Source organism: Mus musculus, chromosome 16, assembly GCF_000001635.26.
Source record: "Mus musculus strain C57BL/6J chromosome 16, GRCm38.p6 C57BL/6J".
NCBI lineage: Eukaryota > Metazoa > Chordata > Mammalia > Rodentia > Muridae > Mus > Mus musculus.
In genome coordinates this window covers 70890895-70917587 of record NC_000082.6, presented here as the reverse complement: position 1 = coordinate 70917587, position 26693 = coordinate 70890895, and positions in this window count along the sequence as shown.

The following is a 26693-nucleotide window of genomic DNA, read 5'->3' as shown; positions in this document are numbered from 1 at the left end:
CACAGTCGCATGCACCCACCCACGAATCTGCCTCCAAGCACAGACTCAGTAGACTGCACAGAGCTGTGCACATCCTCAGAACGAGTTCTGTCCAGCTCCTGCCTTTTCATACGCAATCTAAGTTGTGGGTTGTATGTGGATTGGTGAAACGTAGTCTATATGCAGCCCAGCAGTTCTAAAGGGCACTGGGGCTTTTATTGTTTCAAGTTGTACAGAAAAATCAGCTGTCTCTAAGTGAAATCCACACACTGGTAAGATGGTTCATATGAATGAGCAGCCAATGTGTATGACAACTGTCTTAGGCAGAGCCCACTATTTGATGGGTACTCTGGTCCCTTTTGAAGAAAACCCGTGATCCCACACAGAACATGTGTCTCCCTTGACATAGACAGAGATATTTGTAAGAGTATACATTTTATACAAGCAGGTTTTTCTTTTAAATTTCCAGTACTTTTGGGAGATTTCTAAGAAAGTTAAAGAACATTTCTAAAAATACTTCGAGGATTAAGGAATTCATAACTTCTAGAAAAAAAGAACACCAAAATGATTTTCAAAACCAATCTCTATTCATAAAATCAGGCAATGCCAAGAAGAGCAGTTTACATATTTGTTGAGTATGTCTATGCAAGGGGTTTTTTTATGTGAGTTTCAGAAGAGGGTCATAGATCTGATGAATGTATTTGCCATAGTGATTCCTTGAAATGGGTGCTATGAAATAAGTTATTTCCCAGCACTGGTGCACCTGCCCAGTCTTCCTACTCTAGCAGTTTTCAGTCACCAATAAATCACAGGTTAGAGAAGCTGAGGCATAACTCAGTAGGCACAGTGCTTGTCATGCACGTATGAGGAACTGAGTTCAAATACCAGTACCCAGGTAAAAAGAGAAGTGAAATGGCTTCGATTCTAAGGCTGGCGAGGCCTGGGCAGGATTCCTGGGCTTTACTAGATAACGAGATGACCCAGGAGCTTCAGGGTCAGTGAGAGACCTTGTCTCAAGCGAGACAGGGGGAAAGCAATCAAGGAAGACATACATGAACTTTTAGCCTCCACTCACCTGAGCCTGTAGCTATGCATACATAAAAGATTAAGTAAATAAAGAGAATAAGTTGATGTGTACATTGAATGTTCAAGACCCGTTTGTTCTTCAGAGCTTATCATTCTTTTTGTAAAAAAAAAAAATCAAAAATCATTTTTTGATATTATAATACAATTTCATCATTTTCCCTTTCTTCCTTTGAAATCTGCTTATTCATATATCTACCACTATTGTCTTTTAAGTTGTCTATTGTCATTAATTTACACACACACACACACACGTACACACAAAGTCCACAATACATAATAAACCCAGCTCAGTCTTTATACTGCTATTTGAATGTCTTCAGATTTTATCTTATCAAAATCTCCAATCTGTTTGACACCCGTTAATTATTACAACCCTGCTTTAAATTACAAAATATCAAGTCATCTTAGTTTTCTTCCTATCTTTCTGAATTCCTTCTTAGTCTAATTTTTTGACTCTTCCTCTGTGTTTAAATGTTGAAAGATCAAAAATCTCAATCATATTTAGAATTATGTCACGAGTGCTAAAATGGTGATTATAAAAGTGCATACACAGTTGTAACAGAGATTAAATGAGTCCACATTTAAGAGACACAATTATAAATGAGCACATTTAAATTTCTATATGGGAGTAAGTACTTCAGACTTGCCTTTCTGTGGCCTGCATTTCTTTTGTATCTTACAAACTTTATTTACACATGTAATTCATATATTCTTTGTTTAATATTTATATAATCTCACATATTATAAAGTTAAGGAATATATACACACACCTATATACAATATTTTACTTATGTTTGTAAGTTAATAAAAGGTATCTAAATCTCAACCCTTTGGAAATAGAGTTCGAAATCGATTACTAAAAGCTCTATATTTTCTGAAGTTCCATATTCCAGTCTACAGCATGGCTGGAAGAAGACAGGAAGATGCCTTGAACAGTATCTTCCACTCATCATATTTCCCAGTAACATCCAATCCTTTCCTCCAGAAGGTTTTTGTGGGGGCGGAGGGGGAAGGGGAGGTTGTATTTCCCTTTTCCACTGTGTTTTATATCCACCAACCTATCTTAAGCTTCTGTTCAAGATTCCCATCTCAGTATTCCAAAGTTATTCTTTTCCCTATGCTATATGCTACAGCCAGAACTAACTTCTGGTTATATTCTCCAAAATCACCCTGAAATGCTCTGTATACTTATTGTGATTCATGGCATAGTCCTGATTCCTAACATTCCTATGCTTCATCTGTTTATTGTGATTCAGGACAAGTCCTCATTCCTAACATCTCCAAAATGAGTGACTGCTTCCCGGTCCTCTTCCTTCGGGCTTCCTTATCTTTGCCTGTGTTCCTTTTTTCAGTTAATTCTCCAATACTCCATGCTTTCTTTTGCAGTAGGGCATCTGTACATGGCCTTTTCTCCTTCACTTCACGTCATTCATCCTCTGCATCCCGAGTAGAGTTCAATTATAATTTTCTTAGTGAAGCTTTGCCTGATCTTTATTTGCCACAAAAGCCTGCTAATTCATGCATGCTTGTCAATATGCACTGCTCCATACTCGGCATATTATTGTGAAATTTTTTATATTTTAAAGTAGAAGTGTGGCTAATAAAACTCAATAATTTTAAGGCATCCATTACTTTTTAACTCTAATAAGCCTGGGGTCTAGTATGGTATTTGTCAGTTGAAAAAGAAAAACAAAGAAATATTGGCTGAATACTTAATTAGGTGTCCTCAGTTAGTGAGATACAAACGAGGCCCCAATAAGTTATATATATATATATATATATATATATATATATATATATATATATATATATATATATATACCTAGAGCAACCAAGATTAAGTAACTATCAAGATACATGCAGAATCGTATTTGCCTCCAATCATTAGCCAGAGATTTTTTTTTTTCGAAGAGCACTGTTCTGTGATTGGCAAGACTAACAAGCCAACATCAACCTGTATAGAAAACCAATATTTCTCCAGAAAGTCTACTAGAACGATCACAGAAATAGAAATTTATTGTATTTGATGATTTTTATACTTGAAAATTTGTGGTTACATTCCTTTTATGGTCCATGTAGTGAAAAATGTGTATTATATTCTTTTTCCAATGCTAGGGTCATAGCTGAGACCTTTATACCATAATATAGAGTAACTACTACAACAACCAAAAACTGACAAGTTCCTTTATATGTTTTATTTTAGACTTTTATGTTTGTGTGTGAGTGAGGGGAGGGAGGTGCTGGTATAAAAGCTAGTGCTTACTCTTGATGGCCAAATGAGCTGACCCTGAGCTACATCCTCAAACCTATTTAATATAAGTTTTATGTGACATAGAAGGCTTCAGGAAGAGAAAATAAATAAGGAGGAAATCTATGTATTTTTATGGAACTGCAGTTAGGAACAAGATGGTATGTGTCAGTGATAGTAAGTTATGCATAGCAAGACTAGTTCATTTGATTGCTTCTTGGCATTTACCTTTGAGAATCAGGACATTCTTTCCATTGTGTAGAGGGAGAACATTTCTGGAATGAAAAAGCTTTATGGCCTACTTTACAAGAAGGTCAGAGTTTTTTTTTTTTTTTTTTTTTTTTTTTTTTTTTAAATGGCCTATGTCAGAGAAGAAGTTCACTATAAGGTCAGGAAAATCTTGTTTTCTCAAATACTCAGATGTCATATTTGGTGTTCATATTTCCCAAACATATTGTAGATACAAATCCCATATGCAAGGGTAGAAAAAAAACAGGCAGAAATCATTGCAGTAGGCATAGTGAGCTCAACCCGAAGCATAAGCTGGAATGGATTCAGCCTTCAGGATGCCTCACTGCAGAGATCAGTGTGTGCTCCTCCTTAGAGGCTTTCTGCATAGAAAAGAAACTCCAAGGGAGTTAGATAAAAATATTCTGGGTATCCTGATATTGGATGCACAGGTGATGTCTCTCCCAGTATACAGGAGCTGATTAAAAAGAAATGCTGAGGCATGAGGCGCTGTGAATCTTTGTGAGTGTGAGTGTGTGTGTGTGTGTGTGTGTGTGTGTTACTTTTGCAGGTGCATGTTTGTATGTGTACACACATGTGCATGTAGGTATGAACATGTGTGTGTGTGCATGTATAATATAGAGATGAGCTAGACTGGCTGGCCAGTGAGCTCCATATTCACACACACACACACACACACACACACACACTCCATATTCACACACACACACACACACACACACACACACACACACACGTGCCCTGCCTACAGACTTGAGCAGGCTAAACAGACCTTTACGTGTTTGCCACAGTTGGACCTTAAAGACCCAGGTGGAGTCAATTTCTTACAGGAGTAGACTGCCAGCTGAGCTTGCTTTGCGACTCAATCCAGCTGAAACAAAAGATGGGTCTGTGGGCTCTCCCTATATAAACACAGTGCTGACTATTAAACTTGGAGCCTTGATCAGAAGCTTTTGGCTTCATCCTTCTCTTGAACCCCCATCCTTTTACATTTCCAGCCTCCCTTTCAGGTAACCCAGTTCATCCATGGCTGCTGGACAGCTACACACACACACAAACACACACACACACACACACACACACATTGCTACAGTTCCCTATGAGTGCTATCATGCAATCTTTGTACTTGGATGTTGAATATCTGAAGTTAGGTCCTCATACTCGCAATATAATCGCTTTACTGACTGCCTTCTCTCAGGATATTTTCAGTGTCCCAATGCTCCTTAGTATTTTAACCTCTGATTTCAATATATAATTCAAATTCCTGTTAAATGGACAGCAATAGAAATGGCCAAATCATGAAAAATGAATCTTTCATTACCACAAAATAAATTGTTAATCAAAGAAATATGAATGTAACATAGCCACATTGATTAGAAACAGACACAGTTATCACACTTTCCAAATTCTGTATTTCCCAGATAAGGGAATGCTTAACTACCATAGACTATTTCATCTGACAAAGTTTGCTTCTGTAGCAAAAAGCAGAGCAGTGGTACCCAGGATTGCATGTGCCTTAGAAGAAAGGGATTATACGTTATGCTGTTAGACCTGTGGAGGCAGCACTTAATATTGTCATTGATTAAAAAGCACAGTGAGGAATGATCACTGAGATGAACACCCTGCACAGAGTGCAAGTCAAGGTGATCTACTATGAATAAGAAGGAGGCATATTTCCTACACATGGGAAGTGGCAGCAAAGTTCTTCGGTCACACAACACAAATAAAATCAACCTGGGTAAACTTGGACATCTTTACATCAGTTTACACTTGATTCTAGAAGAAACCCTACTGTTCTCATGAAAATCACTCTGGCTCTGTCTTAATGAGTAGCTAGTCAGACGGCTGTAGGATCAGAAGAAATTGGCACTGAACCTCTCTCTCATAATCCTTAGCATATAAAACCAAGATTAGAACCAGAGAGCTCTAATTCCTGCCAAAAGGGATGTGACCTGAGTCATGTCACATCCTAGGAGGGGATATGATGCCCTGAACTGCCTTGAAGGGCAATAATGACCATATAATCTTGCTTCCAGGAATCTAAAACATTATAAGTACACTATCTAGCAGGACATTTGGAGTGTAAAAACAAGAAAAATCTTGTAGCAACTGACTCAAATGGACCCTCCTTGATCACTAAGATAAGAAAACTCCCTCAGGAAAGTTGCCTGCTCTAAATGCTTTCAGAAATAAAATTAAATATACCTCATATGTAGGCTGGCACAAGGGTCACTCTGGCCATTGTGCACAGTTGCCCTGTGAGAACCCTTACTTCTGTGTTTAGAGCAGTGCATGACATAGAAGTAGCACTGTCTTCCCATTTGTGTGACATTAATATGTCACTCCTGAAAGCAATCATTCTCTGACCATTCAGAATGCAGGAACAGACTTTGTTAACCAACAGTATGGAATTGCAACACATCTCTTCACAATCACAGAAGGAGATTAATTTGACTAATACCTATTAGGCTCGCCAACAGCTTGCCCAGTTACTCCTATTTGCTTTAATTTATTTACCAAAGGGCCCCAATTTATCAAGTTAAATGCCTTGATACTTCATCTGTTCCCAGATTGCAAGGTGTCTTAGGCTATACCCAGGTTATCAATCTGTGAAAGGTGAAGATTTGGCTAACTAATTTAACTTGGAACAAGGTCTAAAGCGTGTAATATTTTAAGATATTGGAGGGCATGCCTGAGGTATAATCTTTCTTTTGTCAAATATTGCAAACACACAAGCAGACATTTGTTTCCATGAACTAACTAAGCTCTAAATGAATGTATTTTGCCCTGCTGTTCATTCCTGACTAGGTATTTATTCAGGAGATCCTTATCCTATTATGTTGCGAATGCTTTGGTTTGTGCACAGAAATTGTTTTGTTTTGACAGTTCTATTATTTTTACTGGTTGGCTCGCAGCGGTTTATCTTACAGCACATGAAGAATTTATTTTTTTAATTGGCTCTGCCTTTCTTTATGAATGTGTTTATTGGGTCCTGTGGCAGTTTGACATTTTAGTGTTTCACTGATTTCCACCAATTTAGTAATCACGTGAATGTTTTCCGTACGGCCTCTGAGTAGTTTTAAAGTGGGATGAAAAGATCCCACTGAAGTCACTTTCATCCATGATGCTTGCAGTATCATCATGGCATTAAGCTTGCTCATATATAAAAGATGTGGTGATAGTTAAGCTGAAAATTCAAGCTAGATATAAAAAGTTCTAATCAAAAAGCAATTAAAATTTGAATTCATATATTTTATTTGAAACTGATGAAATGTCTGCTGTTAAATAACTATGCAATTAGTTTTCTACTGCTAGTATCTTAAGAACACATACAACTCATACCTCAACAAAGAGCCAGCTTGTTCTACTCAACATGCATCGAACACTTCAATAAAGGTGTTGGAGCCGGGTGGTGGTGGCACACACTTTTAATCCCAGCACTTGAGAGGCAGAGGCAGGCAGATTTCTGAGTTCGAGCCCAGCCTAGTCTACAAAGTGAGTTCCAGGACAGCCAGGGCTACACAGAGAAACCCTGTCTTGAAAAACCAAAAATAAATAAATAAATAAATAAATAAAATAAAAAGGTGTTGGAAACAAACTGATTTTTTTCATCATTTAAAAAACAAGTTGAAAGTTAAAAAATTTACAGGGAGAATTGTTTTCAAGCCCATTAATTTTTATGACTTTAAAGAATGAATAGCTTACTCAGTAATGCATATTTTTTGTTATAACACAGGCCTGTATAATAAACATCTATAAAATGTATTGCAATTATAAAATACATTATTCAAATACTTATTGACTAACACTTTGCTTTACAATAGCTGAAAATAAACCAAGCAACTGCTCAGATAGATCTTAAAACAATTTAGTAATACATAAAATCCCATTTGAATTGCCAGCTCCTCGTTACTCGGCAAATGCAACTTATTAGACTCATTTATGCATTTCCTCATTCAGCAAATATTCAATAAGCAGATTTGAAGAGCAAAATCCTGTGCTGGGAGTTTTGGGAGATACAAAGATAATCTAATATCTTAGTATGGATTTTCATTAAGCTTCTTTATGTGTATATTAAAGACATAATATGAAGCTGCAAACTGCAAGCACATGCGTTTTTGATGTTGTGTCAATAAAGCGCCTGGACAATGCGCTGGGAAGCACTTCCTTCAGCAGGTTTAGAGACCGGGTGTGAAGCCATGATCCAAAGGCCACAGAGAAAGAGGAACCGCTTGAGTTAGCCACAGTTGACTTCTCACTCAATCTTTTGCTCTCCTCCAGGTGATATTTCTCACCATATGACCGCTAGTATCTGGGAAAGAACATTGTGCCCCACATGGTCTGATACGGTACAGATATTCTCTTATATGCTGTGTATAAAATCAACCTATTCAGGCCTATCAGAGACTCACTAAACCAGATTTTCCTCTGATAGGAGCTGACTTAGCTCCTTTTTACAACTCCCACAAGTAATTTGAATAGGCAATCAATGCTGAGAAACTGACCACATTCAGTACTGTAGAAATCCAACTGACCATAAAAGAACATAACAGCAGATCCAAGTATACTTTGGGCAGCTTGTCACTGGTGCATATGGGGTGCTCCATTGGCTTCTGTGTGTTTTAAAAAGCTAACTAATAACCGCATTTTCTTTATCTATACTTCAGTTGCGGGGCATCTAGATTGTTGCCAGTTTTCTAGCAACTATGAATGAACCTGCTATGAACATAGTTGAGTAAGTGTCTTTGTTGACTTTTGGAGCAACTTTGGTATGTATTCCCAGGAGTGGTATAGCTAGGTCCTGCAGGAAAACTATTTCCAGTTTTCTGAGAAACTACCACATTGATTTCCAAAGAGATTGTACAAGTTTGCACTCCCACCAGGAATGAAGAAATATTCCCCTTTGCTGCCAGCATGCACTATCTCTCCCTTGATGTTGTTGTTTTGTTTTGTTTTATCTTAGACATTCTGGTGGGTATAAGATGGAACCTCAGAGTTGTTGTGACTTGCATTTACCTGATAACTAAGGACTTTGAACATTTCTGTAAGATGACCTTAGCTATGATTTACTCCACTGGGGATATGGAACCTGAAGAGGCCACCTGCTGTAGCCAGGCAGGACCCCAGTGTAGCGATAGAGATACCAACCCACCCACAGAATGTTCAATCCAAAATTTATCTTATCTAAAGAAATAGACTGGATGGAGGGGGGAATGGCCAACAAATAACAGGCCCAACTTGTGACCCATCCCACTGGCATGCACCAATCCCTGACACTATTATTGATACTCTGTTATATTTGCAGACAGGAGCATGGTATTCTCTGAGAAGCTCCACCCAGCAGCTGACTCAGACAGATACAGACACCCACAGCCGAACAGTGGACAGAGCTTGAGCACCATTATGGAAGAATAGGAGGAAGGATTTCGGCCCTTAAGGGGTTAAGAACTCCACAAAAAGACCAACAAGAGTCAACTAATCTGGACCCTTGGAGCTTTCAGAGTCTGAACAACATTCACGAGCTGGACCTAGGCCTCTCCATACATATGCAGCAGATGAACAGTTTGGTCTTCATGTAAGTCTCAAACATCTGGAACAGGGGCTATCCCAAAAGCTATTGCCTGTATGTGGGATATGTTCTTCTAGTTAAGCTGCCTAGTCTGGGCTCAGTGGGAGAGGAAGCATCTAGCCTCACAGAGACTTGAAGTACTAGGAGGGCCCCTACCCTCTCAGAGGAGAGGGGGAGGGCAGATGGGGGAAGGATTGTAGGATGGACAGACCAGGAAGGGGGCAGTGAGCAGGATGTAAAGTGAATAATTAAAAAAAATTAATTTAAAAATATATTTAAAACAGCTAATTCTGTTGAACCATCTTTTTGTATCTCCTGTACTTTTAATCTACTATTAACTTTTCTTGTTTAACTGAAGTCTTTTCCAGTTCTTCTCCTATTTTTTTTTTTGATCCATCTATAGTGGAAAGAACTACTGGAGAAACCTTTCTTCTGAAATTTTCATCTCCAGTCAATATTCAGCTAATTTATTTGGTCACATTCCCACTCCTGAAGCTTACCCTCCCTTTTCTCACCTTTTCAACAATTAGTTCATCGGGAAAAGAATAAAATAGAAAAGAAAAAGAAAAGAAAAAATTGCCAGGCAGTGGTGGCACACACCTTTAATCCCACTGCTTAGGAGGCAGAGGCAGGCAGATTTCTAAGTTGGAGACCACCAGCCTGGTCTACAGAGTAAGTTCTAGGATAGGCAGGGCTATACAGAGAAACCCTGTCTTGAACCCTGCCCCCCCCAAAAAAAAATTAGTTCATTGATGTAACATATATTGCAAACCTTCTGGCCTTCTATTTACCATCTTGATTTTCATTGTGCTCATCCTGTAATTTCACCACACTTTAGTCTGATGATTTTACCATGCTCAGTTGATGATTGTCTCATTTACCTCTCTGCAGCTCTTCCTGTTGACTTATACTCACCACGATTACTACCTAACAAGGAACAATATCCCCAAGCCTTTATCCTTTTAATTACAGAACTTTGTAATCAACTTCAGCAATTGACTTAGCAATAGGTCATCTTTGATTGTTCTGTCAAAGGGATGCATCACTATAAACTCATCGAGGGTTTCAGCATTCTCCTGATTTTGTTTTCATATGCTGTTCTTACCGTTTAACAACTTCTGTCTTCATACCTATAAGATATTCACTATAACATATATGTCATCAGATATCTCAATGCAATTCTTAAATGTTAAACTTACCTATCCATCTCAGCAATAAATTTTGCTCATATTCTCTTAGTAATAACTGGCTCCTTTCTCTTCCACCACCACATCTCCCTCCCCTGCCCCTACTGTGTGGGAATTTTCATTGCCATTGGTGTGGTAACCGCATTTCCACACTCCCTTTTGTTTTCTTCTTAACACTAAACTCTTTCGACAATTCTCTCCCATTCCTTCAGTTGCAATCTGTCTTGAACACACATCATTCAGTTTTTCATTAATTATTTTCACATGACTAAATCCCAGCACCCGTCCTCTGCACCTTACTGCACCTCTCAGCAGTCTCCACTCTGTTGATTTCACGTCTCCCTTCTGAAAACACCTTTTTCTATATTTCTCCTTAAATATCAAGGAGATAGTTCACATGTGACAAGAATCCACACTCCTCACACTGTCTCTCCCGTTGCCCTTCAAATCAAATTTCATCTTGGAGAAAAAAAGAAATCACCATTTTTGTTTTTTTGTTCAATCTAAAAATAAGAGTATTCTTTAACTGTCATTCCATCATATGAAAAATCCCATAAACATTCTTTTCACGTTATATACAAACTTCCAATACATGAACAACACTAAGAACATACAGAATCCGATTTCTTATTCAGTTCAGTAATTCCAATGTTAACCAAGCTAGGATAATTTTAATTATTTAAGTACACCTGTAATAACACAATGAAAGAAAAAAGATGAAATAATAATTTTAGAAAACCTCTTTCCTTCTTTTCTCTACCTGTACTTTAGATTTTATCTTGCCTACTTTTATCTACTTTTCATTATAGCATGAAGAATATTTTTATTAAGTAAAGTGGAAAAACATGTTATTTGCCAGTTTCCAAGTGCCTTTGGCATTCTGTATCTCTGGAAATGAGGGCTACAGCCTATCATCGGACCACAGAAACCACCAGTTGTTTTGTTTGTTTGTTTGTTTGTTTTTGTTTTGTTTTGTTTTAGCTATACGTCCTGGGTGCATCCTCACCTTATGGGCTGTATACATTGCTCAATCTGTTTCCAAAAGTCTTCTCAGTCTTCCAATTTTTCATTCCACATAAATCCTGTCAAGGAACTCGAGAGTTACTATTAATAAAATACAACTTCTTGAGAATCCTTTACTCTTCTTTCTGACGTCTTCCTATATCCCTTATTTTCTGAAACACTATACGTATCTGTATTTACTTGAACCCAATGAAATACAAAGTACATCCATAAACAAAATATTTCTATATCATTATTTTTCACATTTTTATATCTCTAGCATTTAATTTGACACATACTAGACACTCAGAAATTGTTAAATGAATAAATGAAGTGGGGCCATTGAACAAAATATCCCTCTTTGGATTTTATCATCCACAGATCTCCGGCTATGCTTCCTGTCATCTTTGCTCCTTCTGACATGGATAAACTATGATACCTTCCTTAGAAAGATGCAGTTTGAACCTAAGGCACTTTGAGCCCTCCATTTGTTTTTCTAAGTACTCTATTCTGTTGTTATTCCCATTTTATTATCTGTCGGGAAGTTCTTCTCAGGATGACAACACCCAGTGCTTTATCACACATTGTGATAACATTTTTTATGATTACATTGTCACTCTCCAGCTCCTGCCTGTAGGTTGGGTGTCCTTTAACAAGTAACTTTCTTCAAATAGCTCACTGCACCGTTTTGATTTTTCTCATTCTTCCCCACTCTTTGAACATTTCTATTTTTAATGCCACCCTGCCAGTTGTCCTATATTTATTTGTTAGCTTTCTATGGCTGTGAGAAAATACTCATAAAAAACTTGCCAAGGCAAGTAGACACAAAAATCCTACCCCTAACCAAAAAAAAAAAAAAACTATTTGCAATTGATACCTGCTAGGAAATAGGAAATCAGTTCTCTCCAATGAAGAATCACTGGGTGTATCAAGCAGGGCAGGCACCAAGCCCAAAAATACTTGGATAACACAGAACCCACTTTTATTTTTTTGCATGTTGTTTCTTGGGTTTTGTTGTTGTTGTTGCTTGGGTATTTTTCTCTCATTGGGTTTATTTGCTTGCTTGCTCTGATCGTCATTTTGTTGCTGTATTTGTTATTTTGTGTGAGAGAAGAAGAGAGAGTGATCATGGAGTTGGCTCAATAGTGAGGTGGAGATCTTGGAGTGCCTTGGGGAGGGAGAACATTATTAATGTTTAATATTTAATTTAATAATATTTGATAAAATTAAAATATTGTATGAAAATTTCAATTCATAAAAATTTAAAAAGAGAAAAAAATGTATAAAAATTTGGAGAAGCAATCTATGGTTTATGGACCCTCTTTGGCCTTAATACAGAGCCATTTTTCACTAACATAAGATTGTCATTTTTAAATGTGGTACATTTACGCAATGGAGTACTAGTCAGCTATTAAAAAGAATGAATTTATGAAATTCCTAGGCAAATGGATGGACCTGGAGGGCATCACCCTGAGTGAGGTAACACAATCACAAAAGAACTCAAATGATATGTACTCACTGATAAGGATATTAGCCCATAAACTTAGTATACCCAAGATATAAGATACAATTTGCAAAAAATATGAAACTGAAGAAGAACGAAGACCAAAGTGTGGACACTTTGCCCCTTCTTAGAATTGGAAACAATCACCCATGGAAGGAGTTACAGAGACAAAGTTTGGAGCTGAGACAAAAGGATGGACCATCTAGAGACTGCCATATCCAGAGATCCATCCCATAATTAGCCTCCAAACGATGACACCATTGCATACACTAGCAAGATTTTGCTGAAAGGACCCTGATATAGCTGTCTCTTGTGAGACTAGGCCAGGGCCTAGCAAACACATAAGTAGATGCTCACAGTCAGCTATTGGATGGAGCACAGGGCCCCCAATGGAGGAGCTAGAGAACGTATCCAAGGAGCTAAAGAGATCTGCAACCCTGTAGGTGCAACAACATTATGAACTAACCAGTACCCCGGAGCTCGTGTCTCTAGCTGCATATGTATCAAAAGATGGCCTAGTCGGCCATCACTGAAAAGAGAGGCCCATTGGACACGCAAACTTTATATGCCCCAGTACAGGGGAATGCCAGGGCCAAAAAATGGGAATGGGTGGGTAGGGAAGTGGGGGGGAGGGTATGGGGGACTTTTGGGATAGCATTCTAAATGTAATTGAGGAAAATACGTAATAATAAAAAGTATTTTAAAAAAAGATAAACACTTTCTCATGTCTGGTCCCATTCCATTTCTCTGAGTACATTTGGTTTCACTTAGATTCTTACTTATTTTCTTGCAAGCACACTGATATTATTCAGGTTCTATAAACATCCCATTACTCCATTTGCATTGAAGCCTGTCTTCTGAATTGTAAGTGTTACTAAGTGTTTGAACTTGTGCATTCATATTGTTCCCTGGATAGCTTAGGAAAATGGCTGGGTGTGAGTAATAAAGAGAAATCACTGGGTAGGTAATTTCAAAGAAGCAGACAAGAATTATTTAATAATTCTTTTAGCAAGCAACATTATATGAACTCAACAGGTTATATTTAGGAAAATATACATATATACAAACACATGCATTCCTGCAATAACAATTAGAATTAAAAGAGGAGACCATAAATTTGAAGGGGAGCTTGGGGGGCTTACAGGAGGATTTAGAGAAAGGGAAGAAAGTAAATGTTGAAATGAGACTTCAAAAATAACAAAATTAAACAATAACAGCAACAAACTTAAATACAATCACTAGTTACTAGCATTGAAATATATCATGTCAGCTTTCTATTTAATTTAGAATATACCTAAATTTAATTGAAGAGTAATTATACTTTCAAATATATGATGACAGCAGATGCTGACGAGGATGTGGAGAAAGAGAAACACTCCTCCACTGTTGGTGGGATTGTAAGCTGGTACAACTACTCTGGAACTCAGTCTAGTGGTTACTCAGAAAATTGAAAATAATTCTACTGGAGGACCCAGCTATACCACTCCTGGGCATATATCCAAAAGATGTTCCAACATATAACAAGGACACATGCTCCACTATGTTCATAACAGCCTTATTTTAAAAAGCCAGAAACTGGATACAGATGTCTTTCAACAGAGCAATGGATACAGAACATGTGGTACATTTATACTATGGAGTACTACTCGGCTATTAAAAACAATGATTTCATGAAATTCGCAGGCACATGGATGGAACTTGAAAATATCATCCTAATTGAGGTAACCCAGTCACAAAAGAACACACATGGTATGAACTCCCTGATAAGTGGATATTAGCCAAAAAGAAACTCAGAATGCCCATGATACAACTCACAGACCACATTAAACCCAAGAAGAAATATCACACCAAAGTGTGGATGCTATTGTCCTACTCAGTAGGGGGAAGAGAATAATCACTGGGAAGTAGAGGGAGACCGGGAACTGGGAGGGAGAAAGGAGGGGGAAGGGGGCAGTTCAGTTATGGGAGGAGATGAGGGAGAAGTAGAGAGTCAGAAATTTGAAAGTAGGTGTGGAGCAGTGGGTGAGGGGGAACTGATGTTATCCACAAGAAAGTCCCAGATGCCAGGGACACAAAAGTTTCCCAGGACCCTACAGGGAGGACATTAGCCGAAATACTCAACAAAGGAGAGACCTGTAGAGACCATATCCACTGGATAGACACGGCCCCCGAGTTGAGGGATGGGGCTAACCACCCACCTCAGAAATATTAATCCAGAATTCTTCCTGTCAAAGGGAGATGCAGGGACAAAGAGTGGAGCAGAAACTGAAGGAAAGGCTATCCAGAGAATGTCCCACCTAGGGATCCATCCATCTGCTGACACCAAACCCAGACACTATTGCTAATGGCAAGAATTGTTTACTGACAGGAGCCTAGTATAGTTCTCCCCTGAGAGGCTCTGCCAGAGCCAGAATAATACAAATGAGGTTGTACACAGCCAAAGTCAGCGGGATGGGGTGACCCCCATGGGGAAGTTAGGGCAAGGACTGTAGGAGCTGAAGAGGTTTGAAACCTCATAGGAAGAACAACAATATCAACCAACCAGACACTTCAAATCTCCTAGGGACTAAACCACCAACCAAAGAGTACACATGGGTTACCCATGGCTCCAGATGGATATGTAGCAGAGGATTGCCTTATCTGCCATCACTGGGAGGAGAGAAGCTTGGTCCTGTGGAGGCTTGATGACCCAGGATAGAGGAAAGTTAGGGCACTGAGGCAGGAGAGGGTGGGCGGATAGCAGAACTCCCTCATAGAGGCAGGTGAGAGGGAGGAGGGGATGGGGGCCTTGTGGGGGGTGGGGAAACTGGGAAGGGGGATGACATTGAAATGTAAATAAATAAAATAACCAATAAAAAATGAAAGACAAACTACATGTACAGGCTGGTTTCAATTTTGGAATGAAGAAAGGAAGAGTTAACTAAAAAAGTATGAGGATAGATGACTTCCATAATCTGAGTTAACTGAATACAAGTTTACCTCATTCTTACATTTAACCATTTAAACCTTGGTATAAATTATTTTCCAATGGTAAGAATAAAATACACCTTCACAAACATAAGGAAAAAGCTCTCAAATATAGGAAATACTGGAAAGCAAAGGAAATCAGAAATTGTGTGAGAAACCATTTTATCTAACTTTATTAACAAACACATGGACAGAGCCTATTCATAAAATTCTGTTGCACTGAAATTATATTTTCACCTCCAAAATTTAAGCCTATGTTATCAGCTAGATGAGCTAATCTTTGCTATATGCTATACACACGTGGGATATACATCAGGGATATTTATATACATCTATCTCATAATCTTGAGGAAAGATATATTTGAATGTGGAATATGTCTTTTTGTTATGTTTTTTTGTTTTGGAAAAAAAAAACAAAAAAACAGGGCTGGAGAGTTGGCTCAGTGGTTAAGAGCACTGACTGTTCTTCCAGAGGTCCTGAGTTCAATTCCCAGCAACCACATGGTGGCTCACAACCATCTGTAATGCCATCTGATGCCCTCTTCTGGTGTATCTAAGAAAACCTAAAAAGTGGTGTGTGTGTGTGTGTGTGTGTGTGTGTGTGTGTGTGTGTGTGTGTAGTTGATTTGGGAGCTATTGACAGCACCTGGATGTTCTGGAAGAAGAACCCACACATTTAACATCTACACCATCTCACCAGCCCCTGGTTCAATTTTCATATTTATTTATGTGTATTTGTGTATGAGAGGAAATCTTAAATTGTGGGGCTTCCAGAAGGAGATACACATTTGTTTCAACAAGAAAAATTTTCTACTGGTTCTAGGTTTACATATATTTGGTAAGTATGACTCTTCACATGTGTTGCTGTCTATGATTTGAAATACACTGTTTAGAAAGTAAAAAAAAAAAAAAAAACAAATCTCTTAATAAAAGACTGAGTGCTTCACATACATTCACATAAAAGCTTCACATACATTTATATAAAATAACTCACCTTTGCTTTTCCTCAGTTGTCATTAAATTTTTGAATTATATATACTGTCCTTAAAGATTTAATAACAGGTAACATTTAGAACAACAACAACAAAATAAGCTTTAAACTTTACCTTCTGTTTTCTAATATTTCGTTTTCCTTTTCTATTTTAATAATAAATTTTGGTCTTTGACAATTTCATATATGTATATAATGCTTTCTGCTTACTCCTTCCACCATGCTCTTATTTCCCTCTGACTACCCTACCTCTCCTTTCTTTGTACAAATCTCTTTCCATAATCATGATGTTGCTTGATCTGTGTCCCTTGGAGTTCAAGGAAGACCATTCCTGTGACCTTGAATTTGAAACTATCCATTACAGCCTTCTGGGTTTTCCTGGGGATACAAAACTAGAAACTGTGCTTCCTCCTCTCCCAGACTCTGTTAATTGTCAGTGATTAGCAATAGGTGGTAGCGCCCCGTGAGTCCCCTCCCAACCCAGAGCTGATTATTTGAAAGACTCAGCATTTGTAGGCTCAATGCCAAGATGCACAGCTGCTATGAGTTAATGATTGCCATGACAGCCCATGCTTAGAAGATGGCACTTTGCAGCCCTTCTATCTTCCGTCTTCCTGCTACTCGACCTCATCCTCCCCCAAGCTCATGAAGCCTTAGGGAATGATGGTTGTATTTTCTGACCAGTCTGTCAAAATAACTACGACTTTCCTTTCCAGGAAAGGAGTATGTCCTTTCCAGGTCATTTCACTCTTATTCTACTTCCTATTTTAGAATACTCTTGTAGCGTATTATATTAAAACATAACCCATGCTATCGCAGGCTAGGCACTGGCTAGCTGTCTCGGTCTGTTCCCAGCCTCGGTATCAAGACCGCATGTATCCCTTTTGCCAATGGTTGACCCATCAAGGTGGGCTCTGACTTTCCAGAGCTCTGAAATCACTCTCTCCACCTTGTGGTTGGCTGCTACCAAACCTGCTCTGCACTCCCAAATTTCTGCCACTGACTGTGGGTGTGCTCTCACCCATGCTCTGCTTGCTCGCTACCTTTTACTTAGAATTCAGTCCTTGCTCAATCTTCCCATCCCAAAGCCTGGACGAATTCCACCTTGGCTGTGTTCTTTTCCTGTGGCCTACCTGAGTCACCACAGAAGGAAAACACCAAACAATCTTAGTGTAGAAAAAAAAAACAGACAACACAATCGCATCCTAAGTTTATCAACTATTCTATGTTAGAAATCTTTTGATGGATCCTGGATCTGCCACGCGAACTAACAACTTCCGGCTTTCAATATGTCTGCCTTGTTCCCACAATCCAAAAGGAAGCTCCTCTCATCCTGCCTTCCCTCTTCCTCTCTCAGACCTGGAAGTCCCTCCTTCTTCTTACTCAGTGATTGGCTTCTTGTATCTATTAGTATAGTCAATAGGGGGAAATTCTGCTATGTATTCTGGTATGTGGATCCACTATTGTGTGACAATCCTAAACGATCCTCCTGTCACGTAAATATAATTTATCACTATGAATTTCATTATTTTAATAGTACACTATGTACGAGTTATGATTCAATCTGCATTTTCCATGACCTTTATCCCCTTATTATTCAAATCCACACAACTTAAAGTTATTCTACCGCAAATTTAACTTTTATTCACTAGATGTAATTGTTGGCAGGGAGGCTTACTGCTGAATAAGCATGCTCTTTCTAGTGTTTTCTGAACTCTGGCTGGCTGATTCAACTCAGTAGTTTGGCTCAAACTCCTCTTCAAGCCAACAGATCCAATCTGCTTCTCTTGCCTTCTCACAGAATTGCTATGTTTGACCTCAAACTAGTTCTGTCCGTTTGTTCTAATCTTCTGGCTCCTTTTTATTCTCCAGCTTCAATTGACTCTGCTGACCTATACTACATGAACTGAACAAAACGAAGTGGTTCAACTGTATTTAACTGAAGTACACCTAACTGAGTCAACACTCTCAGACCTGCATTTTTTATTAAAAAGTTATTTATTAATCATTTTATTTGTTTACATCTCAAATATTTTCCCATTTTCAGTCTCCCCTCCACAACCCCCCTATCCTATGCCCTTGCCTCTATGAGGATGCTCCCCTACCCACCCACTCACTTCTGACTCACCCTTCTAGCATCCCTTTCTCTGGGGCATCAATCCTCCACAGGACCAAATGCCTCCCCCTCCCACTGATGCCAGACTGCCCTGTATTCTTTTTTTTTCTTTTTTTTCCATTTTTTATTAGGTATTTAGCTCATTTACATTTCCAATGTTATACCAAAAGTCCCCCATACCCACACACCCCCACTCCCCTACCCACCCACTCCCCCTTTTTGGCCCTGGTGCTCCCCTGTACTGGGGCATATAAAGTTTGCGTGTCCAATGGGCCTCTCTTTCCAGTGATGGCCAACTAGGCCATCTTTTGATACATATGCAGCTAGAGTCAAGAGCTCCGGGGTACTGGTTAGTTCATAATGTTGTTCCACCTATAGGGTTGCAGATCCCTTTAGCTCCTTGGGTACTTTCTCTAGCTCCTCCATTGGGAGCCCTGTGATCCATCCATTAGCTGACTGTGAGCATCCACTTCTGTGTTTGCTAGGCCCCGGCATAGTCTCACAAGAGGCAGCTACATCTGGGTCCTTTCGATAAAATCTTGCTAGTATATGCAATGGTGTCAGCGTTTGGATGCTGATTATGGGGTGGATCCCTGGATATGGCAGTCTCTACATGGTCCATTCTTTCATCTCAGCTCCAAACTTTGTCTTTGTAACTCCTTCCATGGGTGTTTTGTTCCCAATTCTAAGGAGGGGCATAGTGTCCACACTTCAGTCTTCATTCTTCTTGAGTTTCATGTGTTTAGCAAATTGTATCTTATATCTTGGGTATCCTAGGTTTGGGGCTAATATCCACTTATCAGTGAGTACATATTGTGTGAGTTCCTTTGTGAATGTGTTACCTCACTCAGGATGATGCCCTCCAGGTCAATCCATTTGGCTAGGAATTTCATAAATTCATTCTTTTTAATAGCTGAGTAGTACTCCATTGTGTAGATGTACCACATTTTCTGTACCCATTCCTCTGTTGAGGGGCATCTGGGTTCTTTCCAGCTTCTGGCTATTATAAATAAGGCTGCTATGAACATAGTGGAGCATGTGTCCTTCTTACCAGTTAGGGCATCTTCTGGATATATGCCCAGGAGAGGTATTGCTGGATCCTCCGGTAATACTATGTCCAATTTTCTGAGGAACCGCCAGACTGATTTCCAGAGTGGTTGTACAAGCCTGCAATCCCACCAACAATGGAGGAGTGTTCCTCTTTCTCCACATCCACGCCAGCATCTGCTGTCACCTGAATTTTTGATCTTAGCCATTCTCACTGGTGTGAGGTGGAATCTCAGGGTTGTTTTGATTTGCATTTCCCTGATGATTAAGGATGTTGAACATTTTTTCAGGTGCTTCTCTGCCATTCGGTATTCCTCAGGTGAGAATTCTTTGTTCAGTTCTGAGCCCCATTTTTTAATGGGGTTATTTGATTTTCTGAGGTCCACCTTCTTGAGTTCTTTATATATGTTGAATATTAGTCCCCTATCTGATTTAGGATAGGTAAAGATCCTTTCACAATCTTTTGGTGGTCTTTTTGTCTTATTGACAGTGTCTTTTGCCTTGCAGAAACTTTGGAGTTTCATTAGGTCCCATTTGTCAATTCTAGATCTTACAGTACAAGCCATTGCTGTTCTGTTCAGGAATTTTTCCCCTGTGCCCATATCTTCAAGGCTTTTCCCCACTTTCTCCTTTATAAGTTTCAGTGTCTCTGGTTTTATGTGAAGTTCCTTGATCCACTTAGATTTGACCTTAGTACAAGGAGATAAGTATGGATCGATTCGCATTCTTTTACACGATAACAACCAGTTGTGCCAGCACCAATTGTTGAAAATGCTGTCTTTCTTCCACTGGATGGTTTTAGCTCCCTTGTCGAAGATCAAGTGACCATAGGTATGTGGGTTCATTTCTGGGTCTTCAATTCTAATTCCATTGGTCTACTTGTCTGTCTCTATACCAGTACCATGCAGTTTTTATCACAATTGCTCTGTAGTAAAGCTTTAGGTCTGGCATGGTGATTCCACCAGAAGTTCTTTTATCCTTGAGAAGACTTTTTGCTATCCTCGGTTTTTTGTTATTCCAGATGAATTTGCAAATTGCTCCTTCCAATTCGTTGAAGAATTGAGTTGGAATTTTGATGGGGATTGCATTGAATCTGTAGATTGCTTTTGGCAAGATAGCCATTTTTACAATGTTGATCCTGCCAATCCATGAGCATGGGAGATCTTTCCATCTTCTGAGATCTTCTTTAATTTCTTTCTTCAGAGATTTGAAGTTTTTATCATACAGATCTTTCACCTTCTTAGTTAGAGTTATGCCAAGATATTTTATACTATTTGTGACTATTGAGAAGGGTGTTGTTTCTTTCTCAGCCTGTTTATTCTTTGTATAGAGAAAGGCCATTGACTTGTTTGAGTTTATTTTATATCCAGCTACTTCACCGAAGCTGCTTATCAGGTTTAGGAGTTCTCTGGTAGAATTTTTAGGGTCACTTATATATACTTTCATATCATCTGCAAAAAGTGATATTTTGACTTCCTCTTTTCCAGTTTGTATCCCCTTGATCTCCTTTTGTTGTCGAATTGCTCTGGCTAATACTTCAAGTACTATGTTGAAAAGGTAGGGAGAAAGTGGGCAGCCTTGTCTAGTCCCTGATTTTAGTGGGATTGCTTCCAGCTTCTCTCCATTTACTTTGATGTTGGCTACTGGTTTGCTGTAGATTGCTTTTATCATGTTTAGGTATGGGCCTTGAATTCCTGATCTTTCCAAAACTTTTATCATGAATGGGTGTTGGATCTTGTCAAATGCTTTTTCTGCATCTAATGAGATGACCATGTGGTTTTTGTCTTTGAGTTTGTTTATATAATGGATTACATTGATGGATTTTCGTATATTAAACCATCCCTGCATCCCTGGAATAAAACCTACTTGGTCAGGATGGATGATTGCTTTAATGTGTTCTTGGATTCGGTTAGCGAGAATTTTATTGAGTATTTTTGCATCGATATTCATAAGAGAAATTGGTCTGAAGATCTCTATCTTTGTTGGGTCTTTCTGTGGTTTAGGTATCAGAGTAATAGTGGCTTCATAAAATGAGTTGGGTAGAGTACCTTCTACTTCTATTTTGTGAAATAGTTTGTGCAGAACTGGAATTAGATCTTCTTTGAAGGTCTGATAGAACTCTGCACTAAACCCGTCTGGTCCTGGGCTTTTTTTGGCTGGGAGACTATTAATAACTGCTTCTATTTCTTTAGGTGATATGGGACTGTTTAGATGGTCAACTTGATCCTTATTCAACTTTGGTACCTGGTATCTGTCCAGAAATTTGTCCATTTCGTCCAGGTTTTCCAGTTTTGTTGAGTATAGCCTTTTGTAGAAGGATCTGATGGTGTTTTGGATTTCTTCAGGATCTGTTGTTATGTCTCCCTTTTCATTTCTGATTTTGTTAATTAGGATTTTGTCCCTGTGCCCTTTAGTGAGTCTACCTAAGGGTTTATCTATCTTGTTGATTTTCTCAAAGAACCAACTCCTCGTTTGGTTAATTCTTTGAATAGTTCTTCTTGTTTCCACTTGGTTGATTTCACCCCTGAGTTTGATTATTTCCTGTCGTCTACTCCTCTTGGGTGAATTTGCTCCCTTTTTTTCTAGAGCTTTTAGATGTGTTGTCAAGCTGCTAGTATGTGCTGTCTCCCGTTTCTTCTTGGAGGCACTCAGAGGTATGAGTTTCCCTCTTAGAAATGCTTTCAAATACCTAATAAAAAATGGAAAAAAAAAAAAAGAAAGAAATGCTTTCATTGTGTCCCATAGGTTTGGATACGTTGTGGCTTCATTTTCATTAAACTCTAAAAAGTCTTTAATTTCTTTCTTTATTCCTTCCTTGACCAAGGTATCATTGAGAAGAGTGTTATTCAGTTTCCACGTGAATGTTGGCTTTCCATTATTTATGTTGTTATTGAAGATCAGTCTTAGGCCATAGTGGTCTGATAGGATACATGGGACAATTTCAATATTTTTGTATCTGTTGAGGCCTGTTTTGTGACCAATTATATGGTCAATTTTGGAGAAGGTCCCATGAGGTGCTGAGAAGAAGGTATATCCTTTTGTTTTAGGATAAAATGTTCTGTAGATATCTGTCAGGTCCATTTGTTTCATAACTTCTGTTAGTTTCACTGTGTCCCTGTTTAGTTTCTGTTTCCACGATCTGTCCATTGAAGAAAGTGGTGTGTTGAAGTCTCGCACGATTATTGTGTGAGGTGCAATGTGTGCTTTGAGCTTTACTAAAGTGTCTTTAATGAATGTGGCTGCCCTTGCATTTGGTGCATAGATATTCAGAATTGAGAGTTCCTCTTGGAGGATTTTACCTTTGATGAGTATGAAGTGTCCCTCCTTGTCTTTTTTGATAACTTTGGGTTGGAAGTCGATTTTATCCGATATTAAAATGGCTACTCCAGCTTGTTTCTTCAGTCCATTTGCTTGGAAAATTGTTTTCCAGCCTTTCACTCTGAGGTAGTGTCTGTCTTTTTCCCTGAGCTGGGTTTCCTGTAAGCAGCAGAATGTTGGGTTCTGTTTGTGTAGCCAGTCTGTTAGTCTATGTCTTTTTATTGGGGAATTGAGTCCATTGATATTAAGAGATATTAAGGAAAAGTAATTGTTGCTTCCTGTTATTTTTGTTGTTAAAGTTGGCATTCTGTTCTTGTGGCTGTCTTCTTTTTGGTTTGTTGAGGGATTACTTTCTTGCTTGTTCTAGGGTGTGATGTTCGTCCTTGTATTGCTTCTTTTCTGTTATTATCCTTTGAAGGGCTGGATTCGTGGAAAGATATGGTGTGAATTTGGTTTTGTCGTGGAATACTTTGGTTTCTCCATCTATGGTAATTGAGAGTTTGGCCGGGTATAGTAGCCTGGGCTGGCATTTGTGTTCTCTTAGTGTCTGTATAACATCTGTCCAGGCTCTTCTGGCTTTCATAGTCTCTGGTGAAAAGTCTGGTGTAATTCTGATAGGCCTTCCTTTATATGTTACTTGACCTTTCTCCCTTACTGCTTTTAATATTCTATCTTTATTTAGTGCATTTGTTGTTCTGATTATTATGTGTCGGGAGGAATTTCTTTTCTGGTCCAGTCTATTTGGAGTTCTGTAGGCTTCTTGTATGATCATGGGCATCTCTTTCTTTATGTTTGGGAAGTTTTCTTCTATTATTTTGTTGAAGATATTAGCTGGCCCTTTAAGTTGAAAATCTTCATTCTCATCAATTCCTATTATCCATAGGTTTGGTCTTCTCATTGTGTCCTGGATTACCTGGATGTTTTGAGTTAGGATCCTTTTGCATTTTGTATTTTCTTTGACTGTTGTGTCGATGTTCTCTATGGAATCTTCTGCACCTGAGATTCTCTCTTCCATTTCTTGTATTTTGTTGCTGATGCTCGCATCTATGGTTCCAGATCTCTTTCCTAGGGTTTCTATCTCCAGCGTTGCCTCGCTTTGGGTTTTCTTTATTGTGTCTACTTCCCTTTTTAGTTCCAGTATGGTTTTGTTCATTTCCATTACCTGTTTGGATGTGTTTTCCTGTTTTTCTTTAATGACTTCTACCTGTTTGGCTGTGTTTTCCTGCTTTTCTTTAAGGGCCTGTAACTCTTTAGCAGTGCTCTCCTGTAATTCTTTAAGTGACTTATGAAAGTCCTTCTTGATGTCCTCTATCATCATCATGAGAAATGTTTTTAAATCTGGGTCTAGATTTTCGGCTGTGTTGGGGTGCCCAGGACTAGGTGGGGTGGGAGTGCTGTGTTCTGATGATGGTGAGTGGTCTTGATTTCTGTTAGTAGGATTCTTACATTTGCCTTTCGCCATCTGGTAATCTCTGAAGCTAGCTGTTTTAGTTGTCACTGTTAAGAGCTTGTTCTTCAGGTGACTCTGTTAGCCTCTATAAGCAGACCTGGAGGGTAGTACTCTCCTTAGTTTCAGTGGGCAGAGTATTCTCTGCAGGCAAGCTCTCTTCTTGCAGGGAAGGTACCCAGATATCTGGTGTTCGAACCAGACTCCTGGCAGAAGTTGTGTTCCACTCACTAGAGGTCTTAGGATCCTGTGTGGAATCCTGTGTGGGCCCTTGCGGGTGTCAGGCGACTCTGCTGGCAAGGTAGCCCGGGGCTTGAGTGGAGTGGAAGGGGCTTGTGCCCCAGATCAGGCCCGGGTAGCCTGCTTCCCTATGTACCGCAGTCTCAGGTTCCCCGTGATTGGATTGGGGCAGGCGCTGTGTTCCACTCATCAGAGGTCTTAGGATCCCGTGGGGAGTCCTGTGTGGGCCCTTGCGGGTGTTGGGCAAGACTCTGCTGGCAAGGTAGCCCGGGGCTCGAGTGCCCTGTATTCTTAAGTAGCCTTCTTAACTATCTGTCTGAGAGTTATATGTATCTTATCTCTAATTCTGTCAAATCTTCCTCTGGTTTATCATTTTGTCTGCCCCTCAACTAGATGTCACTTTCAAACATGGCTGCTTCCTTCTACAAATGAAACTTAGCTTCATTGTTTGGGATTAAAGGTACATACTATAGAAATGTCTAAATTCCACCAAGATCACACAGACTTAGAAGGTCTTTGGATGTGATCCCTTTTCAGATCAGACTTGCTGCTAGATTGAAATTCCTCTATATCATGCATTTGTTGAGTTGTCCCAATGTACCCCCTGTTCCCTGAAATCCACTGTTTATACCTCAACCTTCTCTCTGTCATTGACCAGTATGATCACATTTTATTTTTCTTCATATTTTCAGTATTTTCAGGCTCATAAGGCACTGTGAGAGCTTGTGGATTACCTTAATATATATTTGTATATAAACACATATTAAGTAAGAATCAAGCAGTATTTTCATGTCATATTCTTAAAAAAAGTGAAATCCCTCCATTTAATATCAACAGCACCATTTTTTATAAAGAAAGAAGATAAGAAGTATAAATTTGTAGAAAATATCTCTGAAATCACACTACTCCTCAATAGACAAAAATGTAAAAATTTCTAAGAAAAACAAAAGGAGACAGGAGATAGAAAGTCAGGAAGAGACAGACCAGACACTATTTAATTTCCTCATATTGAGAAAGGTGGGCCTGACTCAAAACTCACTGAAGAAGTTAATAAGCACCCACTTGGGTCTCTTTTTGATGTTGTGTTGGCATATGGTTGGTATATGGCACTGTGGAGCTAAATGGAATGGAAATACATTGCTTTGCATTGTTTAAAATTTTCTAGAAACTTCGATCCTAGAGCTTCAGATTTCACTGTTAACAATTCTATAAAACTCTTCTCGCCTTCTGCCTTGAAGTTATGTAATCATTGTTTAATTCATTTTTATTTTTCTATTCCCAGAACAGCAAACAAAAATAAAATAAAATAGTAAAATAACATAATAAAAAATCATATACAAAAGACTGTAGCAAGGAAAGGGAAGGGAAGACATCTATGTACGGGTGGTTATTTTCCTCTCAGATGGTTTCACTGATAGAAATCTGTAATATGTAACTTTTGACCACTCTGGAGCAGATGAATCATCTGAGATACTATATTTCTATTTGGGTGCTTTTAAATATCGTAAGATGGAGATGTTCTGAAGCTACTAAAGTCTATGCCATTTTCAGGCTCATAAGGCACTGTGAGAGCTTGTGGATTACCTTAATATATATTTGTATATAAACACATATTAAGTAAGAATCAAGCACTATTTTCATGTCATATTCTTTAAAAAAGTTTAACAAAAAAGAATTTATGTTAAAGTTCATGAGGACTGAGAAAGTAGATGAGCAATAAGAACTTCGTATCACTTCTGTCTG